The sequence below is a fragment of the Leucopleurus acutus genome (assembly GCF_964270905.1).
Source record: "Leucopleurus acutus genome assembly, chromosome: 14".
In the NCBI taxonomy this organism is placed as follows: domain Eukaryota; kingdom Metazoa; phylum Chordata; class Mammalia; order Artiodactyla; family Delphinidae; genus Leucopleurus; species Leucopleurus acutus.
The window spans coordinates 42,165,158-42,187,435 of NC_139156.1; positions in this window are offsets into that span (position 1 = coordinate 42,165,158).

A 22,278-nucleotide genomic window follows, 5' to 3' on the forward strand; every position below is an offset into this window, starting at 1 on the left:
ATAACAGAGGACCGCAATTTTTTAAAGAAAACTAAAATTGCATATAAACCTGGACATGGGGAGAAGACAGAAAGCTCCAGTAAAAATATTCTACACGCAGAATATACAATAGAAAAAATAAAGTTTTATAGACTTCTGTATTAATTTTAAAGACCTTTGAAACCTCTTAGGACTATCAGTACATCCTTTTAATTATTCTTACTTGATGGCAACATTTTAGGTCTTCTAGGCTTCTCATTTTAAACTTTGGTTCATAAATTTTGCTGGCCCCAATTTTTTCTACAAGGGAGTAAGTATTTGTGTCAGGAAAAGTTCTCAGTAGTCTTTGTCACCCCACGCCCCCAGTATAAAGATGAGAATTGACAGAATTGACTAAATAAGCCAATCTTTCTGAGCACAGGTATTTTTGAGGACTCCAGGAAGATATAAACAAACGGAAAAGACATGCATGGCCCAGACTGACTTAAAGTATTTTCCTCTATTTTAACATTTTCTTATCATGTAGAAATGTTTTCTGTCCCTTTTAGGAAGCTAAGGGGATATACAATAGAGCTCCATATTATCAAGCTAAATGCATAATGTAGGTAATGCCATCGAATGTAATCTGGAAAATCTAGTTAGGCCGCCAGAAACTAAGGAAGTTCATCTCCCTACAGGAATGAAACTTGAGACAATCTGGGAATGAATGGACAGCTCAGCTCAATGCCATCATAAAATATAATTATTTCTCAGGCTCATTTATACAGGGGAAAAGGTTATCATTCTCAGTCTGAAGAAATAAAAAAATTGTCAGTGATGAGAGGCACTGTCACTTTGGGTAACAATTCACATGCAGTCTCAGGAGATGGTTTAAGACAACAAGTGGAGCAAAATTATAAACAGCCTGCAGGCCCCTGCTGAGTGGCGACAGCCATGAAATCGGCAGGAGGTAACTAATAGTTAAACTTCAGCTCAGTCAAGCCCTATTGGGCACCTATCTACAGGAGCCGAGCAGCCAGAACTCTTTTGGAGCTTAATGAGAATAATCTAAGACACCAAATGTTCTGGGATTGTCTTCTTCAAATTAGTCAACTATTCAATGTTACTAGAATTTTCAGTAATTACTTATTATTGTATAGATACGAGTCTTGATATGCTCCTTCAGGAAGAGTACAGATTTACACTTCAAGGTTTTCTTTTCAAGTACAGGTGTTTTCTTGGTTGTTTGCTAAGGTATATACTTTACTGAGCAACCTATTTTTGCCTTGTGTAAGCTTTATCAATCTTAACACTGAAAGACTGGTTCCCACAAACAGGCAAATCCATCCCACACATCCCCCCCAATTCCTCTGACACACAACTGTTCTAGGTCTCTAAAACATCAAAAAGAATAGTGAAAATATTTTAAAGAAAAAGGTAGATGGAATAAGGGGCATCTACTATGTACCTGGTATGATCCCAAACCTGCTACATAAGCTATTTCTAACGTTTAAATTGAGTCCTGCAAAGGAGATGGTGAAGAAAGTGACATGACAGGCCATACAGCTAATAGGAATCAACATGAGTGATATTCAAATACAGATTTTCTGAATCCAGAGCTCATATGTGTTTTATTATGCTATACTGCCCTGGCCTAAGTGTCGCTTCCGATCCCCTCTGCCTCTAAAAGAAAACAGTTTGTGCTTATACTGTGGCACATAAATATCTGACCATATGCTGTAAAACTGGACTCCTTAGTAAAAGTGTGAATCATGTACAGTATTATCAAGGATCTGAGACTAAACATAAGTTGCTTTGTTCAAAATGATTGTGACAGAGAAAATCTATCTTATTTCTAACGCTGCTACTGAGTCAACATACTTACACTATGTGAAAATGCAAACAAAAATTACATGCATGTATATAGCTACCTATGTATCTATGTTTAATGGTTATCTGGTTGGTTCTGAACACTTAGAATTATACAGCTTAAGCTCTGTCTTCCCAGATATGTCTCTATTCTTATGTTCAATAAAGGGAAGATACCACAACACATTCTTAGGTATCTAAGAATAAGGTTTTATCTGTAAAGTTGTATGAGGTGTGAGAAAATATATTAAAATATTATTGCTACACAGCATTTTAAGAAACATTTGTATTATGGATGAGGAGATGATTCTTGTCTTTCCATTACTGCATACTCTAGTATTAGACATAACAGTGATTTAGACAGATATATTCAAGAGTGTTCTTGAAAGAGGATAAGGTTTGAAAAATGATTACATGCCTATTTCAGGTACCTTTGGAACTGCATTTTATGAGTCACTCTTAAAACCCAAAGACTGGAGCATAACTCAGCATTGTGTTAGGTTGTCTCTAAAGTAAACCTAATTATCTACTTGGTTGTCCTGCATGTCAACCTTAGCCCATAGCCAGAAACTAACTCAGGAAAATGCAAAATAACAGGACCCCATAGAGCATATGCGGGCCAAGGTTAGGGTATTTATCCCATCCTGAATTCACCTAGGGACGTTTGTTTTAATAACCAACTACATCCCTTTTTTTTTTTTTTAAAGAAATCTTGATTTCAGTTTTTCTTAACCTGACACCAAGTGTACAGTTGAATAATTTAATAGTGAATAATTTATTCTTCTGTTCAGAAAATAATTGAAATGCATTTTTCATATCAATATATCATGTCCCTTTGTGATATATAATGCAGAATCTGAAATACTGCATTCAAAATTCTTAACTTCTGAGTTTGACACACAGATATGGACTTAAAAAATAAAACCAAACAAAAAACCCCAACAAACAAAACTTTCCCATTGGCATCTTGTTAATTGTATATAGCCACAAGAACTAGCATTTGTGCACTGTGACTCAGTTTGCTATTGAAATAGAGAAGTGAGAAACCTTGGGGATAAAGAAGGGGGTCATATAATCAACCTTGATATCCCCAAATGCATCCCTACTCAAAGACTGTGCATTTTCAAAAATATCAAACTCACAGGAGGACTCACCCAGGAGGGGCCTTGGAATATAGAACAGTAATGGTAGGCAATGGGCAGAGACCCCAAGAAATTTAAACCACTATCTCTGCATTTGTTGAATTTATAGTTAGATTCAAGAAACTATACAGATACCAATAAATATAAATAAATTAAGTGCCTTTACATATGGCCATTTCCATGCAAAAGAAAGAAAGAAAGATATTATCACCTAGAGTTGTAGAGTTGTTTAGGGGTTAAACTAGCTGATATATTATCGCATATAAAGTATTTAGTACTAGGCCTTCAATTTGCTTTTCCAGTCTCTGCGTTCTGTAAAGGTGATTGTTGGGACATCTCACATGAAAATATGAGATCAGCCAATGGATAAATAGATTAGATGCACTCTCACAGTACTAACATCTTATGATTTGAAAAGTAGACATTAAAAAAAGAAGGTTCCTTGCTGCAGTGTTTTGACATGACACCTAAACATGCATAAAGACCTTCTTCCCTGGAAATATAAAAGAAACCAAATAGGAAGCTACTTTTACCCATGAAATATAACTGAAAGCCAACCTCCTCATTGAAGCCTCATGGCTCCTTTAAGTCCTCATGCCTACCTCCTTCTTGACCCTTGTTCACTTTCTTGGCCACTTTCTTTTACTGAATTCTGGATCTGGTTTTTCCACTGTATACTGACTTTGTTTCTTGTTCTCCCAAACCAAGCCTCAGTAAATTTAAGAAAACTGAAATCATATCAAGCATCTTTACTGACCACAACACTATGAGGTTAGAAATAAATTACAGGGAAAGAACAAACGCAAACACATGGGGTCTAAACAATACATTACTAAATAACCAAGAGATCACTGATGAAATCAAGGAGGAAATCAAAAAATACCTAGAAACAAATGACAATGAAAACACGACAACCCTAAACCAATGGGATGCAGCAAAAGCAGTTCTAAAAGGGAAGTTTTTAGCAATACAATCCTACCTCAAGAAACAAGAAACATCTCAATAAACAACCTAACCTTAAAACTAAAGCAATTAGAGAAAATACAAAAAAAATCCCGAAGTTAGTAGAAGGAAAGTAATCATAAAGATCAGATCAGAAATAAATGGAAAAAATAGGAAACAATAGCAAAGATCAATAAAACTAAAAGCTGGTTCTTGGAGAAGATTAACAAAATTGTTAACCCATTAGCCAGACTCATCAAGTAAAAAGGGAGAAGACTCAATAGATTTAGAAATGAAAAAGGAGAAGTATCAACTGACACTGCAGAAATACAAAGGATCATGAGTGATTACAACAAGCAACCATATGCCAATAAAATGGACAACCTGGAAGAAATGGACAAATTCTTAGAAAAGCACAACCTTCCAGGACTGAACCAGGAAGAAATAGAAAATATATATAGACCAATCACAAGCAATGAATTTGAAACTGTGATTTATAATCTTCCAACAAACAAAAGCCCAGGACCACATGGCTTCACAGGCACATTCTATCAAACATTTAGAGAAGAGCTAACACCTATCCTTCTCAAACTCTTCCAAATGGAGCAGAAGGAGGAACACTCCCAAACACTCCCAAACTCATTCTATCAAGCCACCATTACCATGATACCAAAACCAAAGAGGTCACAGAAAAAGAAAACTACAGGCCAATATCACTGATGAACATAGATGCAAAAATCCTCAATACTAGCAAACAGAATCAAACACCACATTAAAAGGATCATACACCATGATCAAGTGGGGTTTACTCCAGGAATGCAAGGATTCCTCAATATACACAAATATACACAAAATCAATGTGATACACCATATTAACAAACTAAAGGAGAAAAATCATACGATCGTCTCAACAGATGCAGGAAAAGCTTTTGACAAAATTCCACACCACTATAAAACTCTTAGAGGAAAACACAGGAAGAACACTCTGACATAAATCACAGCAAGAACTTTTTTGATCCACCTCCTAGAGAAATGGAAAAATAAACAAATAAAATAAAAATAAACAAATGAGACCTAATGAAACTTAAAAGCTTTTGCACAGCAAAGGAAACCATAAACAAGATGAAAAGACAACCCTTGGAATGGGAGAAAATATTTGCAAACGAATCAATGGACAAAGGATTAATCTCCAAATTATATAAACAGCTCATGGAGCTCAATATTAAAAAAAAAAAAAAAAACCCAAACCAAAAATGGGCAGAAGACCTAAATAGACTTTCCTCCAAAGAAGACATATAGATGGCCAAGAAGCACATAAAAAGCTACTCAACATCACTAATTATTAGAGAAATGCAAATCAAAACTACAATGAGGTATCACCTCACACCAGTCAGAATGGGCATTAGAAAATCTACAAACAAATGCTGGAGAGAGTGTGGAGAGAAGGGAACCCTCTTGCACTGTTGGTGGGAATGTAAATTGATACAGCCACTATGGAGAACAGTATAAAGGTTCCTTAAAATACTAAAAATAGAACTACCATACAACCCAGCAGTCCCATTACTGGGCATATACCCTGAGAAAACCGTAATTCAAAGAGAGACGTGTACCACAATGTTCATTGCTGCACTATTTACAATAGCCAGGACATGGAAGCAACCTAAGTGTCCATCAACAGATGAATGGATAAAGATGTGACACATATATACAATGCAGTATTACTCAGCCATAAAAAGAAATGAAATTGAGTTATTTGTAGTGAGGTGGCTGGACCTAGAGTCTGTCATACAGAGTGAAGTAAGTCAAAAAGCAAAAAACAAATACTGTATGCTAACACATATATATGGAATCTAAAAAAAGAAAAAAAAATGGTTCTGAAGAATGTACGGGCAGGATAGGAATAAAGGCCCAGACAGAGAATGGACTTGAGGACACAGGGAGGGTGAAGGGTAAGCTGGGACAAACTGAGAGTGGCATGGATATATATACACTATCAAATGTAAAATAGATAGCTAGTGGGAAGCAGCTGCATAGCACAGGGAGATCAGCACAGTGCTTTGTGTCCAGCTAGAGGGGTGGGATAGGGAGAGTGGGAAGGAGACGCAAGAGGGAGGAGATATGGGGATATATGTATATTATAGCTGATTCACTTTGTTATAAAGCAGAAACTAACACACCATTGTAAAGCAGTTATACTTCAATAAAAATGTTTAAAAAAATAAAAATATATAAATATTGTTTAAAAAATCATTATGTTACGCTTGAATTATGTGTGATTATATGTGAATATCTCCTCAATAAAAAAGAAGTGTATATAACAACAAAAAAATAATTCCCCAGTTCTTTATCTCGTGCTTATGGTAGAATGTGTCCTCCTGAAGAAGCATGAACCACTCAATATAACAATGATTCAATTTAAATATGTTGGAAGAATGCCTTCTTGAATATTTTCAATCCATAACATCAATCACACAGTATTTTAAAAAACACATTTTAGATGTAAATAGAATTACTTGAAATTCTCATTGAAACTGACCTGAATTACCAGAGATCAGGAAATTTAGGATCAGGAAATGCCTAAGCAGAGTTTAGGATGACAGCTTTGCCTGATTCTGACCACAATGTGCCCTAACTCATTTTTGGATTTTACAGGAAAAACTGAAACCGCTGATCATAATGCTGTCAAGTCTAGTTCTATTAACACTGCATCTTGTGAAAGTCCTGAGAAGTAAATTGGTAATTAGCACTTGAGGCTTTATCATTCTTGGTGAGCAAAATATAAGAATGGTAATTTTTCTGAATGGAATTACAAATTACTCATGCTACTGGGCTTAAGTGGATCTCTGGTAAAGACTAAAAAACCAGATTGTGGAAAAGTCTTTTTAATACACTATTGGAAACCAAAATCCAGAAATATATGAACATACAATGTGATAGTAAAAGAGACATGAAAAGGCATATCACACACTGCTATTCAAAGAGGGGTTGGGTGTGAGGGTGGGGGGTATTCACACTTAGATATCCTATGAAAAGCAAACATTATCAATATAATTAGATAAAACTGAAGCTATTTACTCAGAACAATACAAGATTTTTAAATAAACTAGGAATCAATAACTATCCCATGCTTGGTGTCAGTTAAATTAATCAACTAAATTTAATAACCTGTTGAAGTAACCTGTACTTATCTGCATTAATATACAACTAAACATAACCAGTAATAATCCATAATGTTTTATACGTATATATGTATACATATGTATTTGTGTGTGTGTACTCAATCATGTACTCTTCAATCATGTACTCTTAATGTCCAAGTGTGATACATTTGAAAAGATTTTTTTTTGATTCAAAACATCAGCACGTTTCACTAGGAGACAGTTATCAGAAAAGTCATGGAGTTTTTAGAATTAAAATCTTCCACTTATTGTTCTCTGGAGACTGCCCCAGCTCTCCAAGAAAGGTCAGGCCTTTCTTATGTCATAAGGAGAGAGACAGCAATTAATTTAGCAGGTTCCAACAGGTATCAAAAACAAAAGTACCATCAGCAGGGTGAATGACCTGATACCAGGATAGTCCTGAGGGTTGATACCTTCTGTCTACAAGCCTAGTGGGTTTCATTATGATTCTTACAGAAAGAGATCAGACCTTCCCAAGCTAGACTGCACATGCTGAGTCAACCCAGCTATCCTATCATTCCCTTTCAAAATATCACTAGTCTTAAGTCAAATGTGCCTTGAATCCCTAAATTCAAATTACTTACACTGTAACATGTCATATCATCACCAACATTGCCTAATTTAGGGAAAATCAGAGGCTTAACAAGGGAAGATTTTTACCTTAAAAATGCAGTTTCTTGGATAGTCTAGAACTTTGCAAAGAAGGATTTTTCCAGGAATTGCTACCATTACAATAATGTAGATATTATTCAATGCCTGATTCTGAGTCAATAAAGTAGAAAAATCCAAAGCTTACTTTCCCAAAATCACAGTGGTAGTAAGAAGCATGGTCAGAACCTGAACCTAAGACATATTGCTCTAAATGCTAGGGACTTCCTTGAATCTTCCTTGAACAACCAGATTCAAGGAAAAACTGCAGTTTTTATAGACCAGGTTTGTGCCTGTTTGACACCTGGACAAATTAGTCAAAAACTCCAATCAGTTAAGAAAGCTTGTTACTCATCAGCTCTGCAAACCTGCTATTTTGATTGACTTGATCAACACTTAAATGTTACCTACATTCAACTACATGAAATCTTAGTTCCACATAGTCATGACACCTTAACATAGCAGTGGATTTTAGAGACAAGGCTTAACCCCCCACTTCTCATAAAAACCCCTGTAACTTTGTCACCCCAGCAGTTAGTTATTTCTCAAAGGATCCCTAGGAAACCACCTGATTCTGAAAAAACTTTGGTACTTAGAAAAATGTTGGTTGGTAGAACCTTCCCTAGAATTATTAAAAAGTTCTCTAAGTGGATTTTATGTACTCTAAAATTTAAGAGTTGCCTCTCATCAATTGAAAGATCTTGAAAGATCTCCTTATGTTGAGGTAAAAGGTGCTTCTTGTGGTGGTGTTTTCTGTGAAAAAATCATAAAATGTGTGAAATTTATAAATTTCCCAGGCTAAATTTTTTTTTTTTCCAGTGACCCGTTCTATCCCATGAACATACTCTGTCTGCTAGGACCACTTACCCCAATGTACTCATTTACTGAAAAATATGGAGCACAGCAGTGATTCTCAATCTTCAGCATGTATCAGAATCACCTGGAGGCCAGTACCATACTGTCTTGATTACTGTAGTATAGTTTGTATTATAGTCAGAAGTCAGGGAGCCTGATTCCTCCAGCTCCAATTTTCTTTCTCAAGATTGCTCCGGCTATTCGGGGTCTTTAGTGTTTCCATACGAATTGTGAAATTTTTTTGTTCTAGTTCTGTGAAAAATGCCATTGGTAGTTTGATAGGGATTGCATTGAATCTGTAGATTGCTTTGGGTAGTATAGTCATTTTCACAATGTTGATTCTTGTAAGCCAAGAACATGATATATCTCTCCATCTGTTTATGTCATCTCTGCTTTCTTTCAGTGTCTTACAGTTTTCTGAGTACAGGTCTTTTGCCTCCTTATATTTGCAAATGAAACAATGGACAAACGGTTAATCTCCAAAATATACAAACAGCTCATGGAGCTCAATATCAAAAAAACAAACAATCCAATTAAAACACAGGTGGAAGACCTAAATAGACATTTCACCAAAGAAGACATACAGATGGCCAAAAGGCACATGAAAAGATGGTCAACATCACTAATCATTAAAGAAATGCAAATCAAAACTACAATGAGGTATCACCTCACACCAGTCAGAATGGCCATCATCAGAAAATCTACAAACAATAAATGCTGGAGAGGGTGTGGAGAAAAGGGAACCCTCTTGTACTGCTGGTGGGAATGTAAATTGATACAGCCACTGGAGAACAGTATGGAGGTTCCTTAAGAAACTAAAAATGGAACTACCATATGACCCAGCAATCCTACTGGGCATATACCCTGAGAAAATCATAAATCAAACAGCGACATGCACCCCAATGTTCACTGCAGCACTATTTACAATAGCCAGGACATGGAAGCAACCTAAGTGTCCACTGACAGATGAATGGATAAGAAGATGCGGCACATGTATATAGTGGAATATTACTCAGCCATAAAAAGAAACGATACTGTGTTATTTGTAGTGAGGTGGATGGACCTAGAGTCTGTCAAACAGAGTGAAGTAAGTCAGAAAGAGAAAAACAAATACTGTATGCTAAGGCATATATATGGAATCTAAAAAAAATGGTACTGATGAACCCAGTGGCAGGGCAGAAATAAAGACATAGAGAATGGACTTGAGGACATGGTGTGGGGGAGGGGGAAGCTGGAGCGAAGTGAGAATAGCATCGACATATATACACTACCAAATGTAAAAATACTTAGCTAATGGGAAGCAGCAGCATAGCACAGGGAGATCAGCTCGGGGCTCTGGGACAACCAAGAGGGGTGGGATAGGGAGGGTGGGAGGGAGGCTCAAGAGGGAGGGGATATGGGGATATATGTATACATATAGCTGATTCATTTTGTTGTACAACAGAAACTAACACAGTATTGTGAAGCAATTATCCTCCAATAAAGATCTATTAAAAATAATGATAAAATTTTAAAAAGGAATCAACTGGAGGGCTTTTGTTAACTGAAGATGGCCGGGCCCCACCCACAGTGATTCTGATTCCCTGGTAGGCAGGCAGAGGAGGTAGTGGCAAAAATTTATATTTGTAGTAATTTCCCAGATTTTACTGAGGCTGATGATCTGGCAAAATGAACTTTGAGACCACCAGATTGGATTAGAGAATAACTCTGAACTTCCCCTTGCTCTTTATTAAATCAGCCTTAGAGCACATTTGATTTTTTTTTTTTTTTAAATCACAGTCCTCACACTGACGAGTCAAACAGAGCTGGCAACCAACCACGTCTCCAAGTGTTTTCCCTATGTTGTTTTTAACTCACAAGGTCTCCAAACTGTAATGGCTTGGCATTTTATGTGTATTTACATATTTAGATGGTGTTGTTCAACTGATTTTTTTTTTTTGACTGATGTTGACTTTCTCTCGTTATCACTGGGCTTGTTATTTTAACTCAAGTGCTGGTTTCAATATTTTTCATTACACTTTGCTAGATTTCATCCATCAATTGATACGTGTCAAGGTATTTATGGAAACTGAGTCACAACTTCTTAGCTGTGTCTCTCAGATCTTTCTCTTCAGAATTTGATTGTCTTTATAACATGTACCAAGTTGATAACTTCATCATAGTTGAGCCTTTGCCCAGTTTGCCAGTGTTTACCAAATATGTTAACATTTGTCAGTATTAATACAGTGAGAGAAGAAATATTTGGCTTTAGGAATCTTTCCTTCCCAGCCTAAAATGGATTCTATTCACACATGTGTAAAATTAAGAATTAAATCTAATAATTGCAAAAAACACAGCCATGGCAATATATATGGAGCTAACTTACATGGCACTAACATTCATTCCTTTTGAATTTCAGTTTTCTACAGTTTCAGTAATGGGGCATAATTTTAAATATCCAACCATAATTTTAAATATTCATAATTTAAATATCCAGCATAGCACTCCTACGCTCACTGTTAAAGCGTCCCAGGGTCAAATATTTGAATCAAATGCTATGGTTTCTTGTCCAATTTTTCTGCCCTGTGTAACCTAGCTGATGTTACAGTAAATTTGGGTTATAACCTTAACACTGAATATTTAATATTTCATAGGCAAAGAGGCCAGCCAGCAAGTTACATTATTTTATAAAGTCAAAACATTTTCCTTTCAAGGTAGTAAGGGGTCAGAAGCAAAATTCTGTATTTACCTTGTGATTACATTCTGCATTCAATTAACATAAGCTTGCTTGATTTGGGGACACTGAAATCCCTGCACTAGACACACTGTCAAGTCATGGGAAAACTGAAAGTTGCAGAACAGAGAAACCAAAGGTTAAAGAGCAGTTTGTAATAGATTGGTCTTGCATTGCACTGTGTTTAATAGAAACCCAACTATACTGGCTTACCCAAATGGACATTTATTTATTCACTTAATAAAAAGCCTGGAGAGAAACAGTATAGGTGTATTGGCTCATTGATGTGCCTTATCCCTATGACTTTGCTTAGTATGAGATTTTCAATCTCATAGTTGTCTCCTTGTAAGAAAACAACTGTTTTATCTACTGCCTCCTACTGCTAGGCAAGAATAAGAAACAAGACAGAAGTTGATTTTTCATTTTGATTACCCAGGATCCACAGAAAACTTCCCTTGGGTTTTGAGCTCAACTTTTGTTACCTATCTATCTGTAATAGCAATGAGGGGCAGAATGTAGATTTAACAGAATTTATTTCATTCCCAAACAAAATCCATGTTCTGCTAGTAAGAAGGGAGGAAGAGATATTACACAGCTAAATAGCAATGTTTGCCACACAATTCATATACACAATCGGGTAAATTCAGGTTTGGAGATGCTAAAGGATCCTCAGTTTTGGGGGAGGGTGTAAAAGATTATAAACTTATAAAAACAAATTTGGGTATCAAAGTGATTATTTAAATGAGAAGAGACATAGTATTATGTTACAGATTTAAAATACGAACATGTGCTTATGTGAAGGCATTGCTGGGGCATCTCTCAGGACTTGGAAGGGACCCATGGGTATAGTACAGAGGTGTCAAACTACTTTAGAGTCCTTAAATACGAACAGTGTTCATTATTCTATTTGCCAGCTACTTTCATTAAGATAATCTCGGTTGTACCTATTCAGTTATAGAAAAAGAGAAAAACAAAGTAACTTTTGAGTGCTAGGCCATCCTAGTTATTAAGCTGTCACAAAGATGGTCTTCGTGATTTGCTGCTATCATTATTTTGATAAAGATAATTGATACACTGAAGAACATCATTCAACTACTTTGAAGTTAATCTCTTAGTCATTCAAATTATTTCCCATAAATCATAATCAAAGGAAAAATTACATTTGGAGTCTATGCATCAAATGTCACTATATATGTCTCTATATTAATCATCTAAAAACTACTTTCTTAGATTATTTAGGAGACAGAAATCTCTTATGCTTTTTAGATACTAAAAAACAGGTTTACTAGATTACTAGTGATCTAATAACCAAATTGAGTTTTCCATATGTATTTTCCAACATTAACTTGTTTTAAAGGAATTATATATAAGGTAAGCTTTTGTGTGGCTTGATCACAAATCCCAAATGTATTATCATTAATCTCTGAATATCTTCACTTTCAAATATAACATACCCAGAACTCAATAAAATCTTATTGAATCCATGCTCCTATGTTCTGCTCATGAACTAAATACAAGAACATATAATAATGGCACAATGAAAGGGTTTACCTAAGCTTGTTTCTTCCGCAAACAAGTCACTGGATTTTGAAAAAGACAATTAACTTTCCTTACCTATAAAATGTTTATAAATAATCTTATGATCCCACTTGATAGCATTTATATTTGTTTTAGAGGAAAATATGAACTTATGGCATGGTCTTAAAAATAGGCTAAGGCCTCATTCAATATAATTAGTGTCCTATTGGGAGCAGATAATTCAGAAATCCTAGTGTCTATAACATCTCAGGATTCAGATCCTAAACTATAAAGATGGCATTTCTAGGGAAGAATAAGGTAAATATAAGACTAAGATCCCTAAAGAGTAAAATCAATAAGCCAAGAATCAGAAGTAATCAAAAGATAAGGAACAAAATGAACAGGAAGAAAGAAGTTCCTTTGCAGGAAACATCATTCATGAATCAAATATTCAGTAAAATGCTAATTGCTAAATCACAGACAATGCTATCTACAATTGCTAGGTAGATAGTACGGTAAAAGACTAGTAAGACTAGAAGATGAAAAAAGTAAAAGACTAAAAGCATAGTATGTAAAATAGCTGTCTTCAAAAAGTTTTTAACTATAAAAACATGCAATACAGTACTGCGGGCAATGTGGACTGTAACTTTGGATGCAGACATGTTTTTGAAGAACAGCTACACAGTGATTCTGCTTTCTTTTGCAGGATAAGGATGCAGAATTGTTGGTGCCAAGTTTGGTTTAAGAACCAGATAAGTAGAAGTACAAGAGATCATTAATTTTAAGCTCTTATGGAATGATGATGCAAACCTAAGTACAACAGAGTGACGTTAAGGCAATAATTGGTTTTCATTCTTAATTCAAAGTGGACCCCACATGAATAGAAAGGGAAGTTAGTAGCTAAGTACCCTATTAGAATTTGGAGACAAGGAAAAACCTTGTAAAATCTCCACTATATGTGGACCCCAATTTATGTAGCTATTCCATTTCTATAAAGGTCTCAATCCTTGGCTAAATCTGAGTATGGTTTCCTCCTGCTTACGTGAAATCATTTACAATACATGATGTGATAGGAAAGAGATGGGACTGGAAAGTTAAGCACAGGCCAGCCACTGACTTCCTCAACTTTGTATGTAGTTTGAATTTTCTCTGGAGAAAAATGAGGACCATTTGAATAGTTTTAACTACAATGTGTCATTATCTCATCTGTGATTTGTGAGCAAGGTTGAAATGAGGAGACTGGAGCAAAGCAAGACTAGAGATATGGGAGCAATTTAAAATAAACAATTTCAATATTTTCAGGACTTGACATTAAAATTACATAGATAGGTCCCATGCAATGCTTATCTAGGTTCAATTATTTCCCACAGCTGAGGCAAGAGCCTTCCCTATAAGGTTGCTGCTCTAGTGGATATGAAAAGTCACCATCCTCAGCACAGTGTGAGCACCAGGCACTATTATCTCTAATCTTTTGGATTATTTGTTCTCAGCTTCAGATAGTTTCCTCAGATATACACACTGACCAATACTCAGGTGGATACTTGAGGTAGCTCTCTCAAGATCCCTGGAGTTCTCTGTGTAGCTGTCTTTTCTTCAGTACTCTGCCCTATGAAATCTCTCTACCTTAGCTTCCTCAGGCTCTCCTCCTCCCCTCAGCATCAACTTCCTCAACCCAGGGAGTCTGCACAGCTGTGCCTGGGTTGCTCTTCCCTGTACCACTATAGTAACTCTCAGAGAAATAACCTAACCGTTTCAGGCGGGAAGGTAAATCTAGTTCCCATTACTCTATTTTAGCCAAGAAAGCTTCCACATCAAATTATTTTAGTACTATAATCCTTTATGGTGAGATCCAGGAACTTGATTAAATTTAATTCTTTTAGAAAGACTATTTTATAGGTTGTACTGTGTATTTCTTAATATATGTCATCAGGAAGCACATAATGTTGATTTTATTCTTTCTTTTATTCTTCTGGGGCTTATTTTAAAGTCATATATAATTAACATTCATACAGAGGTATGTCTGATGAAATACCCCAAATATAAAATTTTCAGTTCCTTATTTACTTTATAGGACATTCAAGGTAACAATAACCAAGTTTTTAAGATTTCTAATATAACAGAGCACTCATAGTTTCAAAGACTCCTAGGACTTATTTTTCAGTATAATTCTTACTTCTGCACATAACAGAAACAGACTTTGCCAAAAATACCATATTCTAAATCCATCATCTCAGGTGAAATTGCTGTGTCTAATGAAGTAGTCATCCTCTTACCATGGAAACATCACTATGCCACTGCCAAGTTTAGAAAATTCAATCACACTCATTAATGGCCAAGACGACCATTGTTATGTCTGTAAAGAAGACATTGCTCTTTTTATTGAATCTATGAGACAAAGATAAATATATATTGATCTCAACATAGATTCACTACCACAAGTAGAACCGCTTTACTAATTAAAGACTTGATGAATATGAATTTTCATGGACATAAAATATGTTGTTACAGTTTTATATATTTCCAAAAGTAACTGACATATAGAATTTGTGATATATGTGTTCATATTCTTAGGATGTGCTCATTTTTATGCCAGAACTAGGATATAACTCACACTCAGCTTTTACTTCAAGGAGATCACTAGCCCACAAACCACAGGTCCTTTGGTATTTTTCCTATGACACATCACACATATGCAATGGGCAAGTAAAAATGGAAATGTCACTCATTCATTCTAGAAAGTAACAATTTAAAGGTAGAGTAAAAGAATTTTTACTGGTCAGGAACATTTAGAAGTTCTTCCACATATGGCACAGAGTGTCAGTATTCCCATTGCTGCTTTAAAGCATTCATAACTGGTTTCAATCAGTAATACTGTCATCTCAGGTTGGTAACCAGTATGCAACCAAAGGAAATGTACCTAACACCATGAGGTTAAAACTGCTTGCGAAAACGAGGCTGCTAAATGTATTACACCTGTTCAATCTTAACTCCAGCATTACTTTTTTTCATTAGGTGAGGCTCAATTACATTTGCAATCTCCTGTGATCACTACAAAGTCTAGTTTCATCAATGTATTTGTTCTTTTCCTTAGGCTTCGACAAATTTAATAAGCCTTGAAGGTTGCCAAGTTTGCCAACTGTAGTAAGTGCAAGGAATACAGAATATACTAAATCCATAATATTTCTAGAATCACAAGTGATACAAAGTCTGTATTTCTTTTCAAGATGAGTTGGTTTAAATTAAGATAAATATACAGATGACTATTCTTTTCTGGTTGTGTATGGATGTTTTATGGAGTATGTGTTGATCTGAGGCAATGTTGATCTGGCAATCCTCACTGTGCACAGTTGCTACCTTCATCTGTCTGCATGTGAGCAAACATGAGCAAACGAGTGGGCAAATACAGTTGAAAATCAAACAGAAGCGTCAGGACCCAGCAGCAAAAAGCCAAAAACCAGAAAACTGGCAATGACATCAACTACAATTCAATCATTTTAGACTGAATGAGATCAGCCCAATTTTCTAGAACAAATGTGAACAACGCAAGTTACTCAGACTTAACTTCATGTACTAGAGTTACACTGATAGGAAATCCACCATAATATTTATCATCCTGTAGATATTTTATTCCCCAATAATATGTATTCTGGCCTATTTGGGGAGGGGAAGAGTGGGAGAACTGGGACATAAATAGAAGATTCTCTGTTGAAGACTGGATCAATCAATGTTGCATTGTTTAAACATCATTGTTCCCAGAAGAAAGACATAAATAGAAGATTCTCTGTTGAAGACTGGATCAATCAATGTTGCATTGTTTAAACATCATTGTTCCCAGAAGAAATACATAGAAAAATGTGAGAGCCATTGCTTGAGTATACAAATATATTTTCAACTCATTCAAAAATCCATAATAAGTCAAAGACCAGAATATAAATATCGTAATCCTTATGTCACCCCTCACTTCATCAACTCATTTTTAATAGAGGCAGCAGTTTTTTTTTTTAAGTTTTAAAGAAAGGAACTGGGAATGAGCTTGCAGTCAACAGCGTCAACCAGGAGACTCTCATAGCTTTATAATTAACTACAAAGCAAGTATGCATTTATAAACAAACACCAAAACAACGATGCTGAGGAACCTCATAAGGATGAATAAAGATTGTACAATATTGTTATGATTAAGCATGCTTTCCTCTGAGGGGCTGTTTAGGTTTTTATTGTTATTTTGCAGTTTAATAAAAATGTAAATGCCATTCTGAATGAGAACAATGGGGAAAATATTGAGGAAAAAGAGAGAGATAAGTGCCCCAGAGCACCTGAGTAACAGATGGCAAAAAAGATGGCCTGGGTCCACCTGGGGGATTTTAGGGCTCACCCGCGCATAGCATAGGTATGTGAATGAGGTAATTAACAACTCTACTCCACAAGGCAGCTAAACACAAGGCTACTTCGAAGATGTTGGTTCAAAAGCTGTAAAAATGGCCTAACACAGCAAGTTGGGGCAAAAATTATATAATCAAGCACGTATTGAGAGAAACTGTGCTTGTGTAAAGCCCACTAGTGCCGAGGTCGTCCTTTCTATTTAAGCGTTTTCTTTTATTTTAATCCTTATTATCCCAACCCTTGGGTTTTTCACAGTTTAAAAGATGGAAATAGTGGTAATGAATGTGTTGTCATCAAAATAAAGACATTGCAGTGTTTTCTATCAAGAAGAAGGATACATTGAAGGGTCAGCTCCTCTAAACAAGTCACTGGGGTAAATTCAAACCCAGTGGTGGGTTTGAGCACTGGAGAGCACAACACCTTTAATCATATCTTCAAAACACTACAAGTCTATTTCATTTTAAATTTGTACCATATCACACAATGCTTCCCAAATGTTCTCACTGGCCATAAAGGGCTATGAACAAAACTCTGTCTCCAGACAGTTTAGACAACTCACAGTCTTTCATTAGTTGAGAGATCTGGACAAGATATTTAATCTTTCCAGGCTTTAGTTTGCCCACCTGTAAACTGGGCACTAAGATTTAAAGATAAAGCCTGTGTCCGACTAAAGCTTTGTCAGCTTCTCTAGAGAAACAGAACCAATATGATATCTGAGAGAGAAATTTATTTTAAATAACTGACTCACGCTATCGTAGGGCTGATAAGTCTGAAATCCGCAAGGCAGGCCGGCAGTCTGCAGACCCAGGGAGGAGTCGCAGTTGCAGCCTCGAATCGACGAGCAGTATGGAGGAAAAACGTCTCCTTCTCGGAATTTATTTCCTGCGGGGCCTATTTAAGCACTTCGTGGAGTTCCCAGGGCAACTGCGTAACTGCACAGGTGTGTTGCATTAGGGGTTAAGAGGAGAGGATACAGGTGTGTGTAGTGCAGTGATTCTCAGACCTGACTGAAACTAGGATCACCTACAGAGCTTTTAAAACCTACTAATAGCGACCCCTCCCCCAGTCTTAATTTGAAACCTCCCCAGGTGATTCTAATGTGCACCCAGCTTTGGAAACCACTTTTGAAGGAAAAAGAGATTATTCTAGAAATAATTAGGGAAAGTATGTCATCCCTATATATCAGAGATATAAACTCAAACACTGCTCTAGCTCACGGATTGACTATACAGCATCACATTACCTTCAGTGTTGGCCCAGGGCTACCAGAGCATTCCTAGGTATAGGTGGTAAATCACCCAAAGTAATTCCCTTTCTGACATTGATATGTTACCTTATACACAAAACAGTTTGCTGAAACATTTTGCTAAGTGCAAGAAAATTAAAACAATGTAAAATCCATGATATTCATTTCTTTACATTTCTTTATTTATAGTAATGTAGTCCAAGGAAATCATAAACATGAATAAAATGCTGAAAAGCAACACGAAAAATGTCACGTAGTGAAAATGAAACTAATAAGCTTAATTAACATAAATTAAAGCTACCAATCATTCATCAAATCTCTATTTTGGCCTAGTTTTTATATTAAAACCTGTGAATGATATAGATATAATCCATGCATTGAAAGAGGTTACTACCACATTAGAGATGAGTGAAATATCATATGATGATGCTTGATAAATAATAACAACATCTATCATTTGTTTAATACCACATATTAAACTCTGTTTAAGCACTTACATCTATGAACTCAATTTTCATAACATGTATGAGTGGTAATTACCATTTTTCAGACAAGGAAACCAAGGTATACAATATTAACTAAATTGTCTCTTATACAGCTAATTACTGGCAGAATTAGAATGAAAATAGGAAACAGGGAAAACTGGAACTGAGAACAAGGGGTCAAGAAGTGTCTGACATGGAAATGCTGATCATTTACATAAAGATGACCCTGGAAGGTATAGGGAGGAGTTGAAATTACCCAGAAAAGAATATATACAAAATGCTTCCCACTCTCCCCAGATTCTCCACTCTTATTTTCCTCTACTTTTCTCTAGTATCTTATACTGAAAGCAATCTTCATCAAGTGTATTATCCAAACAAAGCACACCTTTCTTTTTTTTTTTTTGGCTGTGTTGGGTCTTAGTTGAGGCATGTGGGATCTTTTGTTGCAGCACGCAGGCTCTCTAGTGGAGGCACTCAGGCCCACTAATTTTGGCGCACGGGCTTAGTTGCCCCACAACATGTGGGCTCTTATTTCCCCAACCAGGGTTCGAACCCCCGTCCCCTACATTGGATGGCAGATTCTTAACCACTGGACCACCAGGGAAGTCCCAAGCACACCTATTTATAACTGCCTAGTGTTTCACCCATGATCCCTAGAGAGAAAAATAGCCTGTTTTCCCAGCTGTACTCTTTCCCCTTTCTTGCCCATGCTGAATGTTTCTTAATCTCTCCCCTGGGAGGCTTCTTCAGGCTCTCTGCCAGAGCCTATCTGCTGACTCTCATAACATTTTTCACGTGTCTCTCCCGTGTCTCTGGAGTTTTATTTATTGGCAAACCTGTCTCCTCTCAGGGACGGTGTGTACCCTCAGAGTTCCAGTCTTACAGAGATTTATGTCCCAAGTTGCTCAATAAAAGAATGAATCTCCAATGAGGACAATGTCCAAGGTTTAAAAAACAAAAACACTAAACAAAATAAACAAAACAGAAAAAGAGGGGAAAAGACGGAATGGGGCTAGTGAAGTAGGATTTCCAGAGTGGGCCTCAGGATTGGAACAGAGAGAAGGTAGACTGACCACTAGCTATCATGGAAAGAGGCTGGAAGGAAAGGAGGAGGGAAAGAAAACCAGTTAAACCTGGGAAGTCAGGCATCCTGGCTCTTCACAAAGTAGCAGAGGCTCCCAACACTGAGATGGCTAAGAGAAGTATAAATCTTGCCTGAACTATAAAATCCTTCACAAATCTAGAGCATGATGAAATTTGAAATGTGAAAATATGACTGAATTACAAAATTTGTTTTAAAGCTATGAGAAAACACTCATCTATATTTTCCACATTTTTCTAAGCAAATATTTTAGAAATGTACATATATATACATATTTACTGATATAAACTCACATTAAACAAAAAATAAATTCATAAATGTATTCTGTAAAGAAATATATTCGCTTTCTAATCCTCCTTTTTCTAATCCTGCTGCCAGTCCCAGAAGGGCTGTTTCATTAGTACCAGTCTGCCTTTTACCTTTTTTCCTTTGAAAACAAAAACATATATATATATATGTATATATTTTTATATATATATATATGGTTTAAATATACATTTTAGTGTTATGAATTCATTTTCAGTCATAGTCTATTGCTGTCAAATAAACAGTATTTAAATTCCTGTAAAAGAATCTTAGAAATTAGCAGAAAATTTTAATCCTAATTCTGTTCAGGAGTAAACAAAATAATCAGAAAAAAAGCAACATGTTTCACCAAGAATTAAAAATAAATGAGTTTTTCAGACCCTTTCCATCAACCCAATGGTACTTTCTTAACTGAGAAATTTTGCCATAAAATCTATAAATGAAGATTTTTGTTGATTGTCAGAGATCACTTATTAAAGAAGCAGTTTTTCAAGTGTTAAAAAAAATCAGTGATAGAATATGTGTAAATTGTTTGATTCTTAAGGATGAGCTTCTCAAGAAAACACTGAGATCAATTGCTGAAGGTTCCCAAACATAGAATCCAGATGGGTCTGCTGAATGAATTTTTTTTTTTTTTTTGCGGTACGTGGGCCTCCCACTGCCGCGGCCTCTCCACCCACGGAGCACAGGCTCCGGACGCGCAGGCCCAGCGGCCATGGCCCACGGGCCCAGCCGCTCCGCGGCACGCGGGATCCCACCGGACCCGGGCACGAACCCGCGCCCCCCACATCGGCAGGCGGACCCCCAACCACTGCGCCACCAGGGAAGCCCATGAATGAATTTTTTAAAAAAGAAATCAGGCCACAAGAAGGGAAGAGGGAAATGGAATTTAGGATATCGATTTTTTTTCCAGCATAATCTAAACTTTGACTGGAATTTTATGCTAAAAGGTAATTCCTGAGCAGTGCTTAAGCTGCTTAAGCTTAAGCTTCCACCAGGAAAAGGTCACTGTATGTTTAAATTTTGTCGTGTGTACCGGAAATTGAAAAGTGAAAATTGCTTCAAGGCACGTTCCCTGCTATGGAACATAGGTTGTGGAATTTATCTTAATATTAAAATGAAAATACATGTTATTGACCTAATAAAATGTAATTAAAGCAAATATTTATATAAAGAATGTAACTGAAGCACTTTTCATAATTTGTTAATTGCTGTCATCTGCTACATATTTTATCCAGGGTTTAGTCTTCAGTGACAAAATAATAAAATGCCTACTTTTAAAAATATTTGGATATCATTCAAGATTTTATAGATGGGAAATAAGCCAATGAACGTACCTAACACATTTAAAGGGCCTTTTTACCTACCAAAATTTAAGCAAAAAAAACTCTAACCTACATTATCTCCAGCTTTGAAGCATGAGAAAAAGCATAACAATTATTTTTTTATTTTCACACACTGTCACCTAATTAATTTCTTCAAAAACTTGGGGAATTGTGCTTTGATTTTCTTCCTAAATCATCAAAATTAGCTTTTCATTCATCAACTACAAGCTGCTAAAATATCAACTGTCACTGTGAATCAAAGAAAACAGTTTTGGATTAAAAAAACCTGATACATTGGAATCTGATTAAGTTTTCACGCCGTCATCTTAGGAACCAAAGAAAAAGAAACAATGAAAGAGATATATAGAATGAATACAGTTATATGTTTATAAGGATTAAAATGCAAAGGCAGAAATGGATTGTGAATGATACCACTGGAGGAAAGGAAACACAATATGGAGGCCACAAATGGCTTAAGGGAAAAAATGTTCATGAAAACATGTATATGGAAAATTTTCATTTTCCTGGTTTTGTCACATTTAGGCATTACGATATATTTTTTTATCTTCTAGCTCGTTAACTTGCAACAATTTGCTCCATGGTTACTTCT